Source organism: Electrophorus electricus, chromosome 5, assembly GCF_041902795.1.
Source record: "Electrophorus electricus isolate QZ-2024a chromosome 5, ASM4190279v1, whole genome shotgun sequence".
Classification (NCBI taxonomy): domain Eukaryota; kingdom Metazoa; phylum Chordata; class Actinopteri; order Gymnotiformes; family Gymnotidae; genus Electrophorus; species Electrophorus electricus.
In genome coordinates, this window is record NC_137501.1 from 16,822,274 (window position 1) to 16,844,012 (window position 21,739).

General features: G+C 39.6%; 1 pseudogene; it reads left to right on the plus strand.

The window, feature by feature from the left end:
• Positions 1-20,802, plus strand: part of LOC145657968 (eukaryotic translation initiation factor 4 gamma 3-like) — a 33,506-nt pseudogene extending 12,704 nt beyond the window's left edge.
• The last annotated feature ends 937 nt before the right edge of the window (positions 20,803-21,739 follow it).

Consider the following 21,739-nt stretch of genomic DNA (forward strand, 5'->3'; position numbering starts at 1 on the left):
AAAGGAATCTAAAGAAAAGGTTTGAGCAAGTGCATCCTCCACTGATAAGAGATATAACTTTAGACTCCAATTGTAACATTAGAAAAAAGATGTACATACAGTCCATTTGTTTAAAATGTTCTTTGATGTGAAGCTCATATTATTTTGCCCCCACTTACGCAGAACTTGATTGTTGGAAGAATACAACAGGGGAACTTTCAGTTGTACTTCACATGACTGACACTGTGTAGACTTTAACTAATGTACAGTTGTGTAGCTTTAGAGTTGTGTACAATTGGAGCAAGTGACCTAAGCAACATGTATTGCATACACAGTTTGCCTTAACAAACCTATCACTTCATCATGGTCAGAATATTTGTTATAGATACATGTAATGCTTCAGCATTGCTACTAGTTCTAATACACTCAAACTAGTGCAACAGAGTGGGTGATGGTAATGGTACTGTTAGAAGCAAACCTATATGACTGGGGTTGGGCTTCCACACACTGTCCCTTTCTCCCAATTCACAGAGCGGAAACGACTCGTTTTCAGCCTGTTTTTTTTTTTTTTTACACAACCAATTTCCAACCTCTCTATATATATCGCTTGGAATTCAACAGGCACCTGTTGCTACTGCACCTTTAAGACGGATGTAAGATAAATGAGCTCCTTTATGATTGGCTGCCCTGTATTGTGCTTCATTCAAAAGGTACTCAGAGCTGAAATGCCTGAGAAAGGCAATTTAAGTGGGTGTGCTAAACCTCTATAGGCTGAATAGGCAGAGATAGGTCAATAAAGTGTTCTTGTGACATTAGAAATACAAATTTCAAAAGGGGCATTTTTGGCAGCTTAACTGACATAGTTAAGAATTTTAACATTTAAAATATATATATTAAAAGGAGAATGTTACTTATTTCACTCTGACTGTAAAACAGTGCATATTTTGTTAAATGGGATTTCCATCCCATGTTTTTAAGGCTGCCTTATGTATAAATAAATATGCAAGAATGCAGAGCATGAATAGGTCAGTCTTCCATTCTGTATCACATACCTACCCTTGATAACACCGTGGTAACTGGAAAAAAAACAACCCTTTTTACTCAGTTGTCACTACTTCCAATAGACTTCACGCTAATCTCATAGAAGTCCGCCCCTTTCCGTGTCCTCCGGAAACTGCACTTCCGTTGTGTTGTGACAGGATTTGTTCCTGAAGTTGTATGCGTTTTCTAAATTTGTACCGCATTTCTAAAGTGTGTTACCACTTTGATGAATATGCTTTGTGTATTTGCAGCACGATGGGTTTTCCAGGACACCGTAATTTATGCATGTTTAATTCCATCTTTTATTCACGTACTAAGCCCAACTCTATAGGCTAATATTTATGAAACCGAGATAACCATAGAAACGTCTTCATCTGTGCTTGATAGTTTCACGGAAAAACGGAACTGCTGCTTGTCAAGCTTGTTTCATCAGGTTTTATATCATCGTCATGACGTGTTTGAATTGATCCCAGGCATATGCAGTCCTCATCAAAATCCATGCATGTCCTAGGCTGTGAGTAAGGTATGTTCTCTCTCTGGTCACAGTTGGCAAATAAATTATGCATATAGATTGTGGGGAAAACACTTTAGCACGTGTTCTCCAAAGAAGTGTCTTAATATGAGCTATCTAGCTAGTTCCAATGTCAACTGTAATCATAACACTGGGTTTCTCTCTGTGCTCAGGTGTCTTATTCGCATGCCAGTAACATGTTAGCGATATTGCAGTAGTGTGAATTTTTATGTTGCCCGTGATGAAAGGTGACAGCGAATAAAAATCCAAACATTTTTTTTTGTTCAGGTCTTTTTAACGGTCATAACCGACACATATTTATCTAACAAAAAATCAGGTTCCTCTAAATGTGTGGAGGAACTGCTGTGTATATTTTTGTTTCCAGTGGCCTGAGTACCTAAAATATGTCACCATTTTAGGAAGCAGGAAAGCAGGGCTGCTTACAAACATGACATTAGTAAATTATTTTTGGGATATTTTCATTTATGATTTTCCCCTTTTTGTTGTTTGTTAGCTTTTTTACTTTCATTTTTTGTAGGGACTGTGATATATATTTTGTTATTTGAATGCATAATATAGCTTTGGGGCTCCCACAGACACTTGTGTATATACACATATTAGGGGAGATTTTTTCATTGGTTTGTATATGTTTTTGAAGGAATGCACATAGTTCTTATGTTTGAGCCACTTTAAAGATATTTTTTGACTTGTATCAGAAAGGAATGCAAGCATTTATTCATATCAACATTTTCCTTGCAGAGTCATTTCAAAGACGATGCAACAGAATAGTTTTGCTTTTCTATTCTGTACTTTGTTTATTGACAGGTAATTCCACCCTCAACTTTTTAGGGTGCCTCCCCATAATTGCTCAGCTCTTCTGTGTAATAAAAGCAGGATTGGTTTGTATATCACATTGGTGTAGGTCATTTTCACTTGTTATATAAAGAACATTCTAATGGCTTTGGGGGAGACAAACCAAATTAGTCCTTTATAATTGTAATTATATATTACTTTGCTTCATTAGAAGTTTGTGATTATTCCTGTTATTCATCAACTTAGATACCGTGATTTACTGGGGTAGGTCAAATTAAAAGATAATTGCCTGCTTATATTAGGTAAAGAAAGTTTTTTATGTCATAGTTTTCACTTACTATGATTGGGACAATACATCTTTTACATGAGGATGGATTTTATCAAAGCATGCTACATTTGTTACTGTTTTCACTTGAACAAGGAAAATCATACTCAAAACAGATATATAAGTGGACAGTCAGGGTGAAATAAGTAACATTCTCCTTTTAATGTTATATTTTAAAAAAATATTAAAGGTCTTAAGTATGTCAGTGTTTTCGTTAGTCTTTTGGCCAATGTTTTTTTTAAAAAGAGATAAGGAGATACCAGAACAAAATAGAAAAGCAAATAATAGAGGAAGATGGCATGGGATGGAGGGATGGAGGGATGATAAAAGACAGGGGTAGTAACGGATAATTTATTCTATTCTCTCAGCTATTCTCTTTAACTAATTCTGAAGTCTGCATCTTTATTTTCTATTTGAATGTTAACTTTACGACTAGCTGATTGGGGATTTAGGAACGACACTAGCGTTGATTTTGATTCTAGCCACAGTTCTAGTAATAAGCAGTGTTACAACTCTGCATGCAAAGTCACTGAACAGTTGACTGTTAATTCTGTAGTAAGCATAATGCAAAAAATACAACAACATATTTTGTTGTGATTGAAAAAATTACGTCCTAAATACATGCGTTGTAAATACATTGACATTAGTATTTTTAATTAATTTCTAACATTCAGAGACATTCAGAGGTATTTCTATTAAGCCCAGAGTCAGCTACGTCTCCACTCTCTAATTACTCAATGAACCTCAATGGTCTCCCAATCACATCTTCTCTAACAGTTAAAGATCTTGGAGTTATGGATCCCAGTCTCTCGTTCGAAGCTCACGTAAATAAATAATGTTTCTAGGACCCCCTTTCTCCACCTTAGAAACATTTCAAAAATTAGGAGCATGCTCTCCACACATAATGCAGAAAAGGTAGTCCATGCATTTATTGCTTCAATATTGGACTACTGTAATCCCTTACTATCTAGCTGTGCTATTAAGTGCCTAAAGTGCCTAGCGAGTTCAAAATGCAGCAGCCATAGTTCTTAATAGAGCTAGAAAATTTGATCACATCAATCATATCTTAGCTACTTTACTTTGGCTCCCAGTAAAATTTCGTATTGATTATAAACTACTTTTAATAATTCCAAATGTGCATTAGACTTTACAGTAACCTAAGACAACCCTTTTGCATGAAGGGAACTGGTAACTATGCTCACACTCCATAATGTGCAAAAGATATTTAAAGTGTTGGACAGTCGAAGCATTATGTGTGCGTGTGCGTGATGTTATTAACGTGACAGTAAAAGCTTACCATTTTTAAATGGGGGCTGATCGACTTTCCACTTATGCAAGACTTATGTCAAGAGTACATGTCAAAAATTAGAGACGAAATGAGGTGCTAAATGCCGCAATTAGGCATACAGCAGTCAAAGGCAATTTGGAAACACACTTAGAAAACAAAGATCATGATCTTTGATCATGATCAAACTTTCAAAAAGCTTATCAACGTGACGAGAATGTGAGGTTTAGGTTCATCTATAGTGTTACAGTATCAATGTGAAATATGGATATCGAGGTCAGCATCACGTAAGAATGTATGTGTGAAACATCTTTGTCGCCATAAATGTTGTGTTGTTACATAATTAAGCAGTCCATCCAGTTTCATTTACTTGATTTATTAGCAACCTGTGTCCACTGTCTAACTCAAGTATTTTTATTTTTATTTCCTCCATGTTGTTTATAATAGGCCTACAGTAAGAAATCCTTTTAACTGATTAATAATTAAAAAATATCTTTCTTGACTATAAGAATATAGCTTAACCACTAGAAAGATTAAACATCCAGTGAGTGTGTATCCTGGCATGTTAATGTAAAAGGCAGCTCCTACTGGATTTGGGGAAAGATTAGTAAAAGATTTCAAGTATCTGCAAAGCAGAAAACTGCCTATTCAACAGGCATAAATGATGTGCTACCGAAGTAGTTGTGTTATTTGCATAGTCTAATTAATATCATTAGATCAAGTTCTATATTACCTATATTGTTATATTACAATTTTGCTTTTGCTTTTTTGCTTCACAATTGTTACACATAATTGCTGCACCTGATACGAGTATAGGAATTTCAATTTATTCATACTGGATATAAGAATCATTAATGGCTGCTGAGTGAAGCACTTTCATTGAAAATTCATCCACCAATTTTTTTTTTAATTTTTTTTTATTTTTTTATATAACCAGAAACAGGGCACATCAGCCAGGAATACATTCCAGCTCTGTTTTAGAACACTGGCTGTGATTCATTACATTTTGGCAATTGTGAAAACAAACTGGATGATACTTCTAAAAGTAATTGTGTTTGCAGTTTATTTGCATTTAAATCTTATTTAAATCTTGAACCAAAAATGTATCAGAGAGCTCTAGTGTTTTTCACAGACACACACCCAATTAAACTGTGCTTGACCATTTCTTGCCCTCTATATCATTCTCTGCAGTTTACTGAGAAAGACCTGACACTGGGTAATGCCATTGTCTATTCGAAGGCCAAAACAACAACAATCTTGGTTATCAAAGATTCACTCCACCCTGACCACAGCCTCTTCTTTTAGAAGCTATGAAAAAACCACCATCGCAGCTTGTGAGCACAAATCTAGCCTCTTAAAAATACTCGCCTGGAATTAAACCTAGTAGAGTTCCACAACGAGGTGCAATTTGTAAAAGGACGTCTTTTTCTCTCAGAGTTAGAAATCTGCAGAAATAAATAGATCAGTTAAATTTTTAAATATGTAGGTTAGAAATCCAAGTATAAAGAGCAGATATATTATCTGTGCTAATTAATAAATGTATTTAAAGTATACATTTAGTAGGCCTAAAAATATAACTCGTATGTAAATCATATCTAAATATTTTTATTTAGAGTAAATTACATGCGACATTTTGAAGATTTTGATTTTTTGGCCTGCTACCACCACACCGCCTCATCGGGAACTGTTAGACTTTATTTTTTATTTATTTTTATTTATAACTTAAAAATAATCACCTGGAATGTAAACCTAGCCGAGGTCCACAACGAGGTGCAATTTGTAAAAGGACGTTTTTTTTCTCTCAGAGTTAGAAATCTGGAGAAATAAATATATGAATTTATTACCCCCCATCAGTGGACCTTTAGAGCTTTATTATTAAAAATAAGACAGACAGATGAACAGACAAACGCAAAATGTATATATAATATTTTTAAGTATTCGCCATCTGCACCATTACAGGAATAAGTGTGTGTGTGTGTGTGTGTGTGTGTGTGTGTGTGTGTGTGTGTGTGTGTGTGTGTATGTATGTATGTATATATCTATGTATATGGTTATGTGTTTGTACATGTATGTTGGATTGTATATGTACACGTATTAGAATGTGATATTTATCGTTTATGGATTGGCTCTGTATGGATTTTATCAAAGGTGTCCAGTCTAGATTATTGGTTCTGTTATTGATTAATTCTGAGAATTATTCTATTGATATATATACTCTATCAATAGATTTTTCTATTGGGTGACACTAATATTATTTTTTGTTTTCCAGTTCATGAGTATGTTTTTTTGTTTGTTGTTTTTTTGCAAGAATATTTTTATTATATCAATATAATAATGTTATACATAGTATCCTGTCATATTGGTTGATGATATGTCTCCTAGGAGACATAAAGATGGTGTTGGATGGATATGGTTATTTAAAGCATGGGATATGTTGGTGATGCACTATATTGGACTGTTTGCACTTGTGTAGCATGTTGTCTGTTGCACTGTTGTTTTTATGTTGCACCATGGCCCTGGAGGAACGTTGTCTCGTTTTTGTTGTGTACTTGTATATATACCTGAAATGACAATAAAACCACTTGAACTTGAACTCGAACTTGATGACGACTTGCCAAAATTGCTTGATAGGTGTGCTCTGCCACGTGGCGTGAATGTAATCGTCAACTGTGATTTGAGTAAAGTATGTACAGATTGCTGAGCTTGTGAAACCAATTTTAAACATCCAATGTGTAGTATAATGTACTCTGTATTATTTTGTACTGAATGCATTGTAGGTTAGTGTTGCTGTCATGTGGTAATTATTATTACACATTTTAATCCAAACTGCAGCGTCGGGGGCTAGTAATAAATGTTCCTCCTATTGTCTCGATGGGAGAGTAACTGTGAGATTTGATTTCACTATTATTTTGTATATCTTAGATAATAGGTTTTTTGTATTAAGAATGCTTGTTTATAAATTCTGATAAGGATGTAGGTATCGGAATTGATTTTTGAACACATAGGTGATCTTAGCTGATGGTATTGTAGGAACTGGGGGCTTTCTATAGCATATTTTGGGGCTAGTTGTGGGCGTGACATGAAACAAGTCTTAGGATAAATATGTTTAAGGTTTGTAATGCCTTTTTCTATCCAAGATGTAAAGTTTAATATTTTTGTTCATGGTAAAACCTGGATTGTTCCAAATGGGAGAATGAATAGTTCGTGTGAGTGTGGAGTTTGATATCTTGTGGAATTTCCACCAAACTGTTAGTGTCATGGCCACCTTCAAACTGTTGAAACATGGATATTTTTGAATATGAGTCTGGGCACATTTGAAACACCTGCCGCAAACATTACTGACATTATATCTTGTTTATGTGATTGGCTGTGCTTCTCTAGCCACAAGTACTTTTTGATTTATTTATTTTTTAATTTGGTAATTTTATATATAACAGCAACAAATGACATCTTAAGTTTTATGACAAAATGTGCAAACAAGCTGGTCTGAGAGGTGTGTAGCGGGATATGACTCAGTGCATCTCTGGTGCTGCTTTTGATGAGTACAGTGTCATAAGTGTGTCTGTCCAGCAGCGCAAAGAGGGGATACAGCTTCTTCTCCCAGAGGTTTCCGATAAATATGTAGATATGTTAGTATGTAATAGAAAGACAGCTGTCCATCCTCATAGTCTAGGTACATGCCCACATTCCTGGGCAATTGTGTCAGGGGCAGAGGGGTCTCAGGCATGGTGCAGGTGTACGACTTCTGGGTGCTCCTCCAGAGCACCCAGAAACCCTCACAGTGGGTTTCTCAACTTGCTCAGACTCAAATCTCAATATCGGCATCCGAACCGTCTTAGAGAGGAACAAAAAACACAACTCATTTGATTAAATTGTTCCAGTATAAATATGGTTATCAAACATGCTTTTAAAAATATACTTCCATGGAGATGGTGCCCTACAGGGTAGTGTTGGAACAGTGTGTACAGGCTTAGTGTCATGTTGTGGCCCCGCCCCCTCCTCAAACATCTTGGTGTGTGTGTGTTCGTCTGTGTTGCCACACCCTCTCGTGCCGTTCACCTGTTCTCTGTTATGTGTAATCGGCTTGGGTGTATATATGTCTCGTGTGTCATAGTACGTGTGTTGGTGTTTGAGATGTGCATAGTATTTGAGCTTTGTTGTATGTTTTGCATGTTTGCAAAAATAAAAGTGCGTTTCATCGTGCCTCGTCCCCGCATCCTGCTTATCCTCGCAACGTCACTACTAGACCACTTTAGATGTAACTTAGAACCTCCAGTGACCTCTGTATGTGTTTCTTTAGTTGTATGAGCTCCACTGGAGGACTCTGAATAGTTGACAATGGAAGAGGGGTATATCAGATTCACCCCTTCTGCCTCGGTATGACAGATTAACACACTGCATTAACGTTTAGAAATAAAAACATATGGTAAACACAGTCTAGAAAATATTACCTTGTAACAATTCATTCAGTATATGAACTGTTTTCTGTGTCCTTATGTCTATAAAGTAAAAGTGATAAAACATTTAAATGATAAATAAATTACAATAAATGTATAAATGTTCACAAATAAGAAACTACATTGGTCTGCACTTTTCTCCACAGATTCAAGGAACTCATGAAAGTTAGAAGCTATAGAAACACATAATACAGAATTATAGACTGACTGATGTGTGAGCAGAAAGATCACTGTGATGTTCTCATATCTAAAGCACTCAAAGCATTGATGTTATGTAAATGAACTGTGATCTGATTGGTTTAAGGAAATAGATTCACCTACTTTGAAGTTCAAGTTTTGATCAAAAGGTTAGAACTGGTTGACTATACTTTGTCTGTTCTGCAACAGGAAATTTAAACATTTATATCCAAAGTATTACGCGATATAAATCAAGTCAAGACTACCCGTTATTGACCGCTAGATGGCGGAAGATACGAAGAAATAAATGAGTCCAGATCCTCCTGCCCGACTGTACGGTGAGACTCTGCTTTTACGTCATTAAAACGCTAAAGAAAAAAGGCCGCCATATTTGTAGTTCCACAACGTGAAAAGGCGTCATTTTGTATGCCAACGAATGAATAAACACCATGCCATGCCTTGAAGACGACGAAATTGCAATCTATTTAGCTAGCCATAAGAATAAGAATAGCTGTTTGATTTACATTCTCACAAATATATTGCATGTACATACATCTACATTTCAGTCGATCAAAATGTTTCACGTACTTAGAACCGCAACTTTATGCTACAGTGGTCATATCAGAGATATAATATAAAATATAAAACGCAATAGGTGTCGTGTTCTGTAATAGAACATTTTAACATTTATATCCATATTACACTGCAGAAATCAATTCAAGACTGTAGAGTCGTCGTACCAAATGACGTAAACTCAATATAAACCGCTGACTTAATTTAATGAACAGTATTAAGATAATGAGTGAGTACAGCGAGTATTGTCTTACTGATGCCTGTTCTAACTGAACATAGGCAGACTCCTGCGGGACCTAGGCATCGGCTGCCAGATCGAACATAGCTCACATTTTATAGTGTTTGCATAGCATATCAGAATTTGGTATGATCTCCTAGAGAATTGCCATTCCACTGTGTCTTCAGCTTTTGTCCGATCTGCAAACAAGTCCCACTCTAGGAGAACTAGCTCAAGTGGTAGAGTGCTCTTTTAGTATGTGAGTGTTACTGGGATTGATGCTCACATTCTCAAGTCTAGAATTTGTAGTTTTTTTCTATGATGAAATCATTTCTGATAGCAAATGTTTTTGGGACCTGCTGATATGCTTATGCCATGCACACATTACGTGACTTTCAAATTTTCAAATTGATGTATGGCTCACACTGCACAACTCTATGTCTTGGAATCTGGAGTCCTTAATTTGTGGTATCTCAGTGGCAGGCATAATCAGTGATAAACCACTGATATGTCAACTGGTCTTAACACAGACAGATTTAACTTACTCTGTGGAGACTGTGTCTAACTTAAACCTTTCCTTCAAATAGAAGAGATCCTTGTTGCAGAGGTAATGTTTTTACCTTTATATGGTTTTTCCACTCATAGTCATGCAACACACACAAATGCAAACCTCTCACAGACTGTCTCACACACATCCAGTTATTCATCTGAACACATGATGTTTCTGTCTCTGTACCGCTATTAGTTATGCAATGGTTCGTCAATACTAGCACTAACTGAACAGCGTTCTGTATAAATATGATCTTTATAACAGCTGCCATAACAGCAAAAATGTAATGTCTGATTCTGTGAGCCAAGGAATTATTATTGATATTGTGAATATTTAATAACCTCCAATGCCAGCAAATTAAATTTTCACAATATTGTGAAAATTGTAAAGGATACTTTATTCATGTCCTCATTGTTAAAAATTGTATCGCTTTATCACAGCGATAAGCTGGTTAGCTAGCTAATAGTTGAGGTCAGCGAGTGTCTAACTCGGGGCTATAAACCCTTCCTTGTGGAACCATTTCATTGTTCATCTTTCAACTTTGATCGTTTAGGTGCTGGTAGTTTGTTAGCTAGCTAACTGTTCAGCAATAGAAAACCTACTTTTGTATGATTTAGAGACCCAAATTCACAAACCTGTGGGTTTTCAAATTTATCGTTCTCTCTAAATAAGCAAAATGAGGTAAGCCATTACTACAGCTATCGGACTGTTTGAACTACAATATTCGACTGTTCATTTATTGTTAGTTAGATTAAATTAACTTTCATAAATATTCTTAATTAATAGAATGTAGTTTTTAATGACTGATTAACTGTATATTTAACAGGAAGCTATTTATATAAAGTTTCAAGTTTGGTTTATTTGTCACATACATTTATTTGTCACTTTCATTTTTAGGCTGTAAAATGAAAGATCCTTGCTCACAATCATTGCTACAGTTTGATCAAATTCAGTTATATATATAAACTCCCTATTCAATAGGAAGAAACCAGTTCATGTCATTGTGAATTGCTTTTTCTGTAATCAAAACACTGAGGTTCCATATGGGAACAGAAACTGCTGGGACTGTCCATTCTGTGTGCAGTACAATGGCTTCTAAGAGGTATTGCTGTATTTGAGACATGGTGAGGACATATTTTAGTGAAAGTCTTCCAATGATGCACCCTTAACTGAACCATTTTATGCTGTTGCTGCTGTTAAAAAATGCGGAATGGTGATTATAACGAACCGATCCTTGCACAATATATGGAGCACCTCAACCATGGGGTATCAGCTGGTGTCCCTGTGCTTGATGCATCCAAGACTCAACCAGACACTGAAGATCAAGCAGCTGGCTTCCTTCACTCCCAGAGAGGAAGTAGGTTTTCCATTTGAACTGTTGCCTTCTTAGTTAAGACGTATGCATTGTTGATTGCAGTGCCAGAGCTGTGAAACTGTGCAAGGTAATGCATGTCCAGTGCTGGAATTAAGATAATAGCTCTAAATAGTCTCTGACTTGGGCAGAGATTGTGAGTGGGTCTTCAAGGGCAAACAGGATCTGATGGCCCACATGTAGTTTGATGTTATTCCTAAATAACTAAGTTGACTAAGTTTACATGGCTATTTGAAAGAAGCTGATCATGTAAGCAGCAAAGACAGAATATCATTCTCTGACTAAGGATTTAGTTGACTCATGTTTAGCCCAACTAAACTGTGGTCCTGGCTGATTTTAGTTGGACTATTGAGCCACTGACTCATGCACAGAGTTCTCTGAGTATTTTGCAGTTTCTTAGTCTACTGAGTTCTTACTGAGTATAACGCCAACTTTGATGCATTTGTTTTCTTTTTTCTTGCAGTGTTAGGAGGTCATAACTGCTGATCAGAACTTTGGACAAGAGGGCTTATCCTCATAGCTGACTGACTTTCATGTACAACAAACAATCTTTTCTTATTTATTTTTTTCCAGTTGTAACAAACCGTTCTGCTGTTTTTTAACTTCTGTCAAATTTTTAATGGTTGTATAGGACAATTACGATGGAAATTGAGGTGTACAAGCACCACCTTGAACAGACCTACGAGTTGTGCGTGCCTGTCAGACCGCTGAGCAGTATGACATCCAGCACCAGAACTGACAGCTGCGGGCCCTGCTTTTCAACCACCAGCTCAGATGCAGCCAAGATGCGGACAAAGCATTCATTAAGGTGAGTAATTATTGTCAATGGTTGTCTTAGAATGGTGCTAAAGTGCTTAAGATACTTTTTGGCGATTCCATAGCCAAGAATTCTCAAGGTCACAACTAGCTGCATTCCTGTTGGGTGTGAATGACAGTTGCTCCTTCCCGGTTGATACAAAGTCACGATAGAAAAAAAGGCGTACACAGAACTGCAGTGAACACTGTCCTTCAAGTGCATACAGTGTTTGAGCCTGCAATCCAGTTCATTACCCTGTCCAACAGGCTCCCAGGTTCCCCTCCACATCTTCCTTGTCAGAGATGAAAATTGATATAAAAAAAATGGGGAACAGTTGAAATGACTGAGCCAATACACTGCACATTTCACCTTGAATACTTTTGGTTACTTTTTTGTTCCTGGCTACCTTGCTTTTTTAAGCATTGATTATATCAAACACTGATTTATCTAAGATGAGCAAAGACCTGTTCTCTCTTGCTGCATTTTGTTGGGTTTTTTGTTTTTTTTTCCAAATGAAGCTGTTGTTTTCATTTTTGGTGGGTTTCATACTATCCACACCAGCTTCCAGGTTTCTGTCCTTTTACATACCAAGCAATCAGCTTCCTTTCTCTTTGCTACAGAGCACCTCTTTTCTGTCCACACCTGCTTGGCTGGTAGCTCTCAGAAGCCTTATCTTCCTCACCTGTGCTTTTCTGGTTGCGGTGGCCATATGTGGGTCTGGATGTGACTCTGGAGACACATCCTCTCTCCACAACAGCCCGCACACTCTCAGCGGGGGAATCATCCCATCCAAAGAAGCCCACCAAAGTGACACTGAAGCCAAAGCAAAGAGCATCACCAAAACTATGCAAATGTGGAATGACCTGGTGGGTCTTCTGCCAGAGAGAGGCAATAGAGAATATCAAGCTGATCTGGTAGTCTGGAAGCAACCACCAGATGGCTGTTGCTTCTGTTGGCCTTTTGACTTCCATCAACATCTACTCAGGCAGTAAAAAGAAATGGTGTACTGGGAGGTAGTAAATCTTGCTAATCAGTACTTGTTTTTGGCCTGTGAAAATACAAACAAACAATACACATATTCAAACACTTCTGAACTACAATTGCTTATCAGGATTTACACAGGCTTATGTTCTTAATACCTCTTTGCTTACAACTTCATCAAAGCGGTTTTGTTCTACAGTATGTGCAAAGTCTACTTTCCCACACAGTTCACATCAGTCTTGGTTCGTCCTGCTGGTTCTTCATGTCTGTGAATGTGAAAAATCAAACTTTTTTGCTTGGCTTCAAGCAGTGATCCTTTGATTGCATCATTCATGATTCATTTAGGATTACAACCAAGTGGTTCAAAATCCAGCCAGAGGTGTACTCAAGTGAGGTAATAAAATGAAATTATTAATGTAATAATATGATGGCAGGAATTGTAAAAGACCAAATTAGGCTTCAGAAGTAAGCAGGAAGTGATAATGACCAAATATGGCCTCTGTGGCAAGTCCGGGATTGAGGCCAGGATACCACCTAAAGATACAATTTTAATAAAAAATGGTTTTGTAACTTGATGAAAATGTATAAAGATTGAACCCACCTGAGACTGTTAGACATTCTGTGGACAATACCTCGTCTGTATGCAACATTGAGCTCAGAATAAAGATGGCACCGGCTATTCCCTTCAATTAATTACTTTATTTTCTATTTAAAGTGTACTTGAGAAAAGGACTGGAATGTGGGAAAAATCTAGGAACCACACAAGAATGTCTGGAGATAAAAATTCAAGGCTGCATAGCCATACCTTAATGTGAGAGATCTTCCATTTCAGAGTCTGCTGTGTGAGAGTCCTGTGCCTTTTTTCTCTAGCTTGGAATAGGACTGTTGCTTCTGCTTCTTAAGGTTTTCAATCAACAAGGACGGTGGCTCCACCTGCAATGAACCATGAGCTTGTTATATTGAACTGCACAAGACAGTAAATTAACTCTTGTATTCATTCTGTATGAAGTGCGCCTCACTTGAGATGTCAGCCAAAGTTTAGCAGTAAATATGGTTATCTGCAGTTAAGTGTGTTGCTATTGATAGACATCTTCAGCTAAAAATAAGTCTTCCTTGACCCTAATCCACCAAGCCCAGATTCAACACAGACATGCATGTGCTGTAGTTGGCTTCAAAACATTCAATGAACTTGTCAGCAACATGGTCCAGATTCCTGCAGCATGTGACATGCGTCTGCACGCATCCTGCCCCCACAGTCTCTGCCTGGCTCCCCCCACCCTCCTCCACCCCCAGTTTGCTCTCTCATCCTGCCCACCAGCAGCTAATGTCCACCGCCGCAGCGCAGCACCTCCCACTGTATGCTGCATGCTCCTCTGTGTGCCTGTGGTAAAACCTCGCCAAGTTTAGTGTTCTAGCCACTGCACTCCCCTCCCCAACTCACACATCAATCTCAGAGGCAGATGGATTCCTGTCTCCCAGCCGCATCCCAACTTTTTGATCTGTACACATACTTGGATAAATGTTCTCTGTGAATACAAAACAGCAACATTTGTCTAGTGTACCGGAGACCTCTTGTAAGTTTTGTAGACAGATGAGGTCAGGCTGTGCTAGCTGAGAGAGACGATATTTGAGCTTGAATCTGACTAGCACATGCACAGAAGCATAGGGTATTATGAAGGCTCTGCATGATATCGTGACCCAAGGTTGAGCTTACAGTAGGTTGCCATATTGCCTCATATCAAGGGCAGTGTACGTTGGAAGACCATAGCAGAGACGTGTGACCGAACTATGTGCACGAGCGCATAACATGCCGCATTCCTTGTTTTCTCCCATTTTTGAGTGAAGCTAATTGATAGTGCCATCTGCCATCTCCTTTTAGAAAGCCAGTGCAGTGCCTTGGCTGTTGATGTGAGTTGTTTTGTCAAAGGAAAGAATTGAAAATGTGAGCGGTGATCTCCATGTAATACTTAGGCTTTAATGCCCTTTACCACTCATTCAGTGCTTGTCTGTGTTTATGTTTTCAGTGTTACAGTGTGATTTTATTTAGGTGAAATTTGTTTTCAGTCTATCTGCAGTAGTGCACTTAAAGGGCCAGGAAGGTTAGTGGAACACATTTGCTCTGCCTCTGACCTCACAATTCCACTGTAACAACAGTGTTCAATTCCATCATTTAAAAAAAAACAAAACTTGGTTTGGTTTAAATTTGTTTAAAGATTTGTTTAAATTGTGTGTGCCAGTGTATCTGAGCGTGTTACAGTCTCTCTGACCCTCTACACCCATTAGTGCGTTCTTCCACTAGCTTCTCTCTCGTTCCTGCTTCAATATTCAAGGGAGGATTGAGATCCATTCAGGTAATTTTGCAGTCTTCAAAAAATGCATTGAAAGACATTCCAGTAGCTCAGTGGTGCACCTGCGCTCCACTCTGCTCCCCAGTTCGGAGGATGCCAGCACCTATGTTTAGTCTTTTATGTTTAGTCTTTTTTAGTCTGTTTCTTTTTATTTCCTTTGGACTCCAGTGCTTTTTAATAATCTGTTTTGGACATGGTATGGCTGCTCCATTACCCAGGAGCCCATACAAAGGTTCATTTCTGCCTGCCTGCATAACTGCTGGAGGGAGGATTTTATGTCCAGAAAATGTTAAGATGGCAACAGCTCGGTGGGAGACAGTATGTGAGAATCACGTCTTAGGCTCATTTTACTGTTTCTCATGTAGAAGGAATTCCCTCACTGTGTTCCCATTCTGAGCATCAAAGCCAACTGGGATGGGGGTTTTGTCACATTCTGAATTCTAGCTCATGTCATATTTTGTCAGCATTGGCTTTGATAGACTCAGGTTATCGGTACAAATTTACATTCAAGATTAGTTGTTTTTTACATATATATCCCCTCTCCTGCAATCATGGCTAATTAGCTGCATCCGTCATTGTAATTGTTTAATTTTTCATGCTAATTCATTCACCCTTGTATTAGTGCCATGCATGTGAAACAGACTCTTGAAAGGTTTTCTTTTTGTATCTTGCATGCCTAGCATAATAGGACATTCAAAATCCCTTAAATTTTAAACTTTTTTTTTTTATGTATATATCTCCTCAACATTCCCAGTACAACTGCTGTAGAGTCCATGACTCAACTCTTGACTAAAGTCTTCACTCCGAGCGTCTTGAGTCGGCTGCTGCGGCATACGCCACGCTGCTCTGTGACCCTCACTCTCCACTCCTCTCCTCTCCCAGCTTTTCCAGATCCCTCAGATGCAGACAGCCCAGCCTGCCATTCCAATTAACAGCGCTTCCTTTCGACCCGTGTCCGGCCAGCCCATCATGATGTTCCTGACACCCATGCCCTTCACCTCATCCCAGACCGCACAGTACTACGTACTCCAGTACTATGTGCCTCAGGTACCCAGAGCAGAGAAAAACGCCTGTGCAAATATGTACACAGTGTAGCAAATGGGTTGAAAATCTGTCTATAAACAGGTTGGCCAGCAATAAATAAACTGCTCCTAAAATGTGTAGATAAAAATATGTTTTATCTTGGAAGCAGAAATGAGAAGTTCTAGTTTAGTTTTTTTTCAGTGTAAAAACTAAATGTTTTTGTATTTTTTGTTTGTTTACTGCTTTGAATATCTCTTTTAGGAGTGTCCTATATGAATGGCCATGTCTGGTGCTAGGCCCTTTACCTCTGCTGTTCTGTTTCATTCTCAGTATCACCACAGTGGCCTTCCTTACGTGGGACATCCCCAGCAGTACTCCGTCCAGCCCACAGGACCCAGTACATTCTACCCTGGGCTCTTTCCTGCAGACTGCCCACTAGCATATGGTGAGTTTGGACTTCGCTTTCTCTACCCCCCACCTGGGAAACCTACATGCGTGCTCTCACTGATAAAGAGACCTTTCTTCTGGGTATTCCTGCTGGCTGAAACTGGTTTTTCTTTTGCTTTCTAACTGAAACCAGTGCTTTTTTTTGGTCACCACTAGTGGCAGGGCCTTCATACTATCCTGGCCAGATCATATACACCAAATCTCCATCCATAATAGTGCATACAGCTCAGCAGCCTCCACCCACTAAGAGGGTAAAGAAAACAGTGAGTATTCCCCCTGCCTCAGATGTGAAATTAATTTAATTGTGGATTGACTAGATGCAAATAACTTGCTGTTCGCTAAGATCCGTATCCGAGACCCTAACCAGGATGGCAAGGATATCACAGAGGAGATCATGTCAGGAGTAGGCATTAGCCAGAACACAAGCCCACCAGTGGGACGTCCCTGCACTACCCCTACTGCTCCACAGGTAAGCCATTCAGTCCCGCAGCCCGAGCCCCTGATCGGCTGCAGGCCGCTGCTTCGCATCATCCACTCCACAGGTCAAAGTTCTCTCTCATCTAGTCCTCCCTCATAATAAGCTCTGAGCTGATTGTTTGGTTGTTTGGCTGGCTTTCATTGTCTTGTCCTATTAAAAGCATCATACAATCAGCAACAAAATCTGATGGTGTAGTTTGATTTCCGGCCATTCTCTCTTCCTTCTTCAGTGATTCGGTCACACCGTTGACCCTCCTCCGTCATATTTGACTGGTTCCAGTAGCTTGTGTGATTGTGGCTGTTCTGATTTAAGAAGGCTTCTCAGATGTGTTTTGATGTTCCGACTTGCCGTGCCTATTCTTTTGTCTGCCTCCATCTTAGTTCTCCCTCACAGCCACTCGAATCCTCCTGATCTTCCCTCGTGTTCCCTCTACACAGACAGCCCACATAAAGGCCCTGTAAGAACGATTCAGCCAAACCCTGAGCACCTCAGCTTCTCTGAGGAAAGGCCTCTCTGTAAACTCTAATTATGCTGTGCTGTGCTGTGCTGTGCTGTGCTCACCCCCCCACCCTCGTTGCCATTCCCCTTCTTCTGCATGTGTGTGCAGTATCTCTCTCTCTCTCTCTCTCTCTCTCTCTCTCTCTCTCTCCATCTTTTCTGTCTTTTGCTAGTTTTTATGTCCACACCCTCATTATCCTCACATTTTCTACCTCAAATCCCAGCAGCTGAACAGCCAGGTAGCAGAGCAGGGGAATGTCATGTATAACGTGGACAGTGCTCAGGTCCTTCCTGCTCCTGTGGACTTGAAACCAGGTCAGGCTTCACTGTCCCTTTCAACCCTCTAACTACATCACACACACACAGCTGGTTTAGGGCTAGCTAGCACATGCATGAACTTCCTTATGAAACTAGTACTAGTTTTGTGGATGATTTGCTTTTGACTCCACTGATTATTATTTTATTTGAATTTTTTTCCCCTTTTTTGGTGGTTCAACTTTCCCAACCCTCATCTGTGATTGGCTGTAGATGACGAGCCAAAGCTTGAGTGTGCAATGCTGAAGTCTTCATCACCAGCACTACGGCCAGTCGAGCCTCCTGTGCAGAGACGAGAGCCCGGCAGTCCTGCTTTTGCTCCTGCCCCTGTCTCTGCACATGGACCCGTCCCAGCTCCAGCTCCCACTCCTGCCCCCACCCCAGACTCTTATCCCCCTGAGAAATCAGAGCTTCCTCCGCAGATGTTTAACCAGCTGATGAAGCAGGTGATGGACCTCACCATCGACATGGAGGAGCGCCTCAAAGGCGTGGTTGACCTGGTTTTTGAAAAAGCCATCGATGAGCCCAGCTTCTCTATGGCCTATGGCAATATGTGCAGCTGCCTGGCTATGGTGAGTAACATGTTCCCATACATTGCTGCTGAAGTTCCATACAAAAGCAAATGCCACACAGAAGTGAACTCTGTTTGAACCACTCTAAACTGACATGGAGCTTTAATCAGCTTCTATTTAGTAACAGAACTCTCAACACTGTCTTATACCCAAGTGTTTCTCCTACATGTCTTTCCTGTGTAGTTAAAAGTGCCCATGGCAGACAAGCCCACCAGCACTGTGAGTTTCCAAAAGCTGCTGCTGAACCGCTGTCAGAAGGAGTTTGAGAAGGACAAGGTCAACGATGATGTTTTGGAGAAGCTGCGGCACCAGCTGGAAGCGGCCACTTCAGTAAGCAGCACTCCTGTCTAGTTTACCCGACTCACCAACCCACAGATCAGGAGAAAGGGGACTGAAATCGGCAGCAGTGCTGGGAGGCGGCCTGGTCGTTATCGGGTCCAAACGCGCTGTTTCTTGCTTTTGTCTTTGTTCTGGTTACTCCTCGCAAGGCCAGCGAGCGGGAGAGGCTGGAGGAGGATCTGGAGGAGGCGAAGGACAAGGCCCACAGGAGGTCCATCGGCAACATCAAGTTCATCGGGGAGCTGTTCAAGCTGCACATGCTGTCAGAGGCCATCATGCACGACTGTGTGGTCAAGCTGTTCATGAACCACAGCGAGGAGAGCCTGGAGCGTCTGTGCCACCTCCTCACAGCCATCGGCAAAGACCTGGACTTGGAGAAGGCCAGGGTAAGCAGGCCGCGGGCCTGGTCTGGGTTGATTTAATATTCTCAGCAGATGCTCAGCACTTGCATCGGTTTATCTTTAATATGTCATGTAAAGGTTTACGGGGCATGTGTAGATGAGTGCTAGTGTGCAGTGCAGCGACTGTGCCTATTTTGTCCAGATTTGGTCTGTGTTGCGTTTTTCACAACAAGTACTTTACACATCGAAACTGGATGAAGAAGTTTTGGATATTGTATATTGACTGTCAGTTTTGTCTCTAGTAGGAACAGCAGTTGTGATGTTGACAGTTCAGTCACCAACTAGTTTGACAGTTATATGTGTTCAATTTTCCTGGTCTTTTTTATTGTGTATTTTTTTCTCCATGCACGCTTTTAACCAAAAAACAAGCATGTTGAAATGTTGTCTATAAAAGTTTTGCTGTCAGTGTTTTCTGTTGCTTGCCTGTTGCCTGCACTCTGACTACAGGGTAGCCAACTAATTAGGATCATCATCTATAGTGCGACTAGCATGCTGCGCTGATATCAGTGTATTATTAGGCCTTGGCAATGATTTTAAAAGTGTCCAAGTTCATGTTGTTTAGTGAAGTTGTTAGTGTGGTTGTTAGCTCTGCTCCTACTGCAGCTGACAAAATGAAAGGCTTTTATTGAGGACTGGTCAGCTGTTAGAAGGTTTTGCTCTCACAGCCTCCTCCACGTTTGCCGCCTCCTGCTGCTGCACCCTGGATTCCCCAAAGCCAAGTGCAGCTGATGACAGCACAGATACACCCACAGTGGCAGTGAACTGCTTTACAGCACTGACCAACGTGCAAGGCAGCAGGGTTTGCATAAGAGTCATAAACGTCTTGCGACATGAGTTCAGCTGAGAGCACACCTGATCGAATCGAAAAGGGTAGAATACCTGAAATTTTTCTACGTTTCTCTTACACTCTCTCTCTCTTTCTCTCTCTCTCAGCCAAAAATGGATCACTACTTTAAATATATAGAAAAGACAGTGAAGGAGAGGAGGGGTTCCTCACGCATTCGGTTCCTGCTCCAGGACGTCATCGACCTGCGACTGGTTAGAGACTCTGCCTGTGTTTGTGTGTTTGTGTTTGCCATTCCAGCGCATGGTGATGCAAAAGTATGCATCTGCTGATTTTGCTTTTCTAGCATAACTGGGTGTCGCAGCGAGCTGACCACGGGCCCAAGACCATTGAACAGATCCATCAGTAGGCCAAACTTGAGGAGCAGAGGAAGGTGCACCAGCAGCTGCTGTCCAAACACAACAAGAGGCAAAGGTGTGGCCCTCAAATCTGTGACAGCCTTTTTCACCTGGCTGTGTGAGGCCGAGGACAAGTCCAAGGACAAGTGACAATTGCTAAAACACAATATAATAATTCAAAACAATAATAAAACTGTGTGACAAAGAAACAAACGTTCTGACTCTAATGTATTTTTGTTTTTTCCTTTATGAACTGCAGATAAAACTATATTTAACATTTGCAGATGTTCAAAACAAAAGGCAGAGGTGAATATAGAAATAATATTATTTATTTTTATTTTATTCTTCCTTGGTTTCTTCTGAATTCAGATATGCTCTGCCCACTAGATTTCACTTTTTTTGTTTGTTTGGGTTTTTCCTAGGATTTTCACACCATTCTGAGTGAAATTGGTGTCAAAATATTTGCAAGAGTCTGAATCTCAATAATTATTTAAACAAAAACCTGACATAAAAATACAGCTGTCCTATTGCAGTCTAATATTAGTAGTACAAAGTAGTAGTACAAAGGTTAGGCTTTAACTTTAACTTTAACTAGCTGTCACTCCTGAAGGACATGTTCAGATTTCATGAAATTTAAAAGACTTATACCAGTATTGACTTTGAGGTAGCTTACCAAATGTAGCAGTTTTGTCAATATGGGGCATATAATAATATGCAAATAACTGTTTCTCAACAACTGCTCTTCTGATCAAGATGAAATTTTGCATACTGCTTCTGTAAGCAAGCTGGAGGATTGCTAAGGCTGAGTCAAACATTGGCTAATGTTTTTCAGGTAATTGGCTAATCATTTTTCAGTGGGCTTCAAAGGATGTAATGTAATTTAGTAAGAACTGGCTTCAGAGGACTGCTACAACGTTGATTCTTGTAGAAATTACTTTGAATTTAAATATCCTACTGCTTTTTATGTTGCTGATGAACTGTAACACACTAGTCGTAGGACCTTTCTCCAATCTTCACAAATTTGGTATCAAAATATTGATGAGACTGAAACATGTTGAT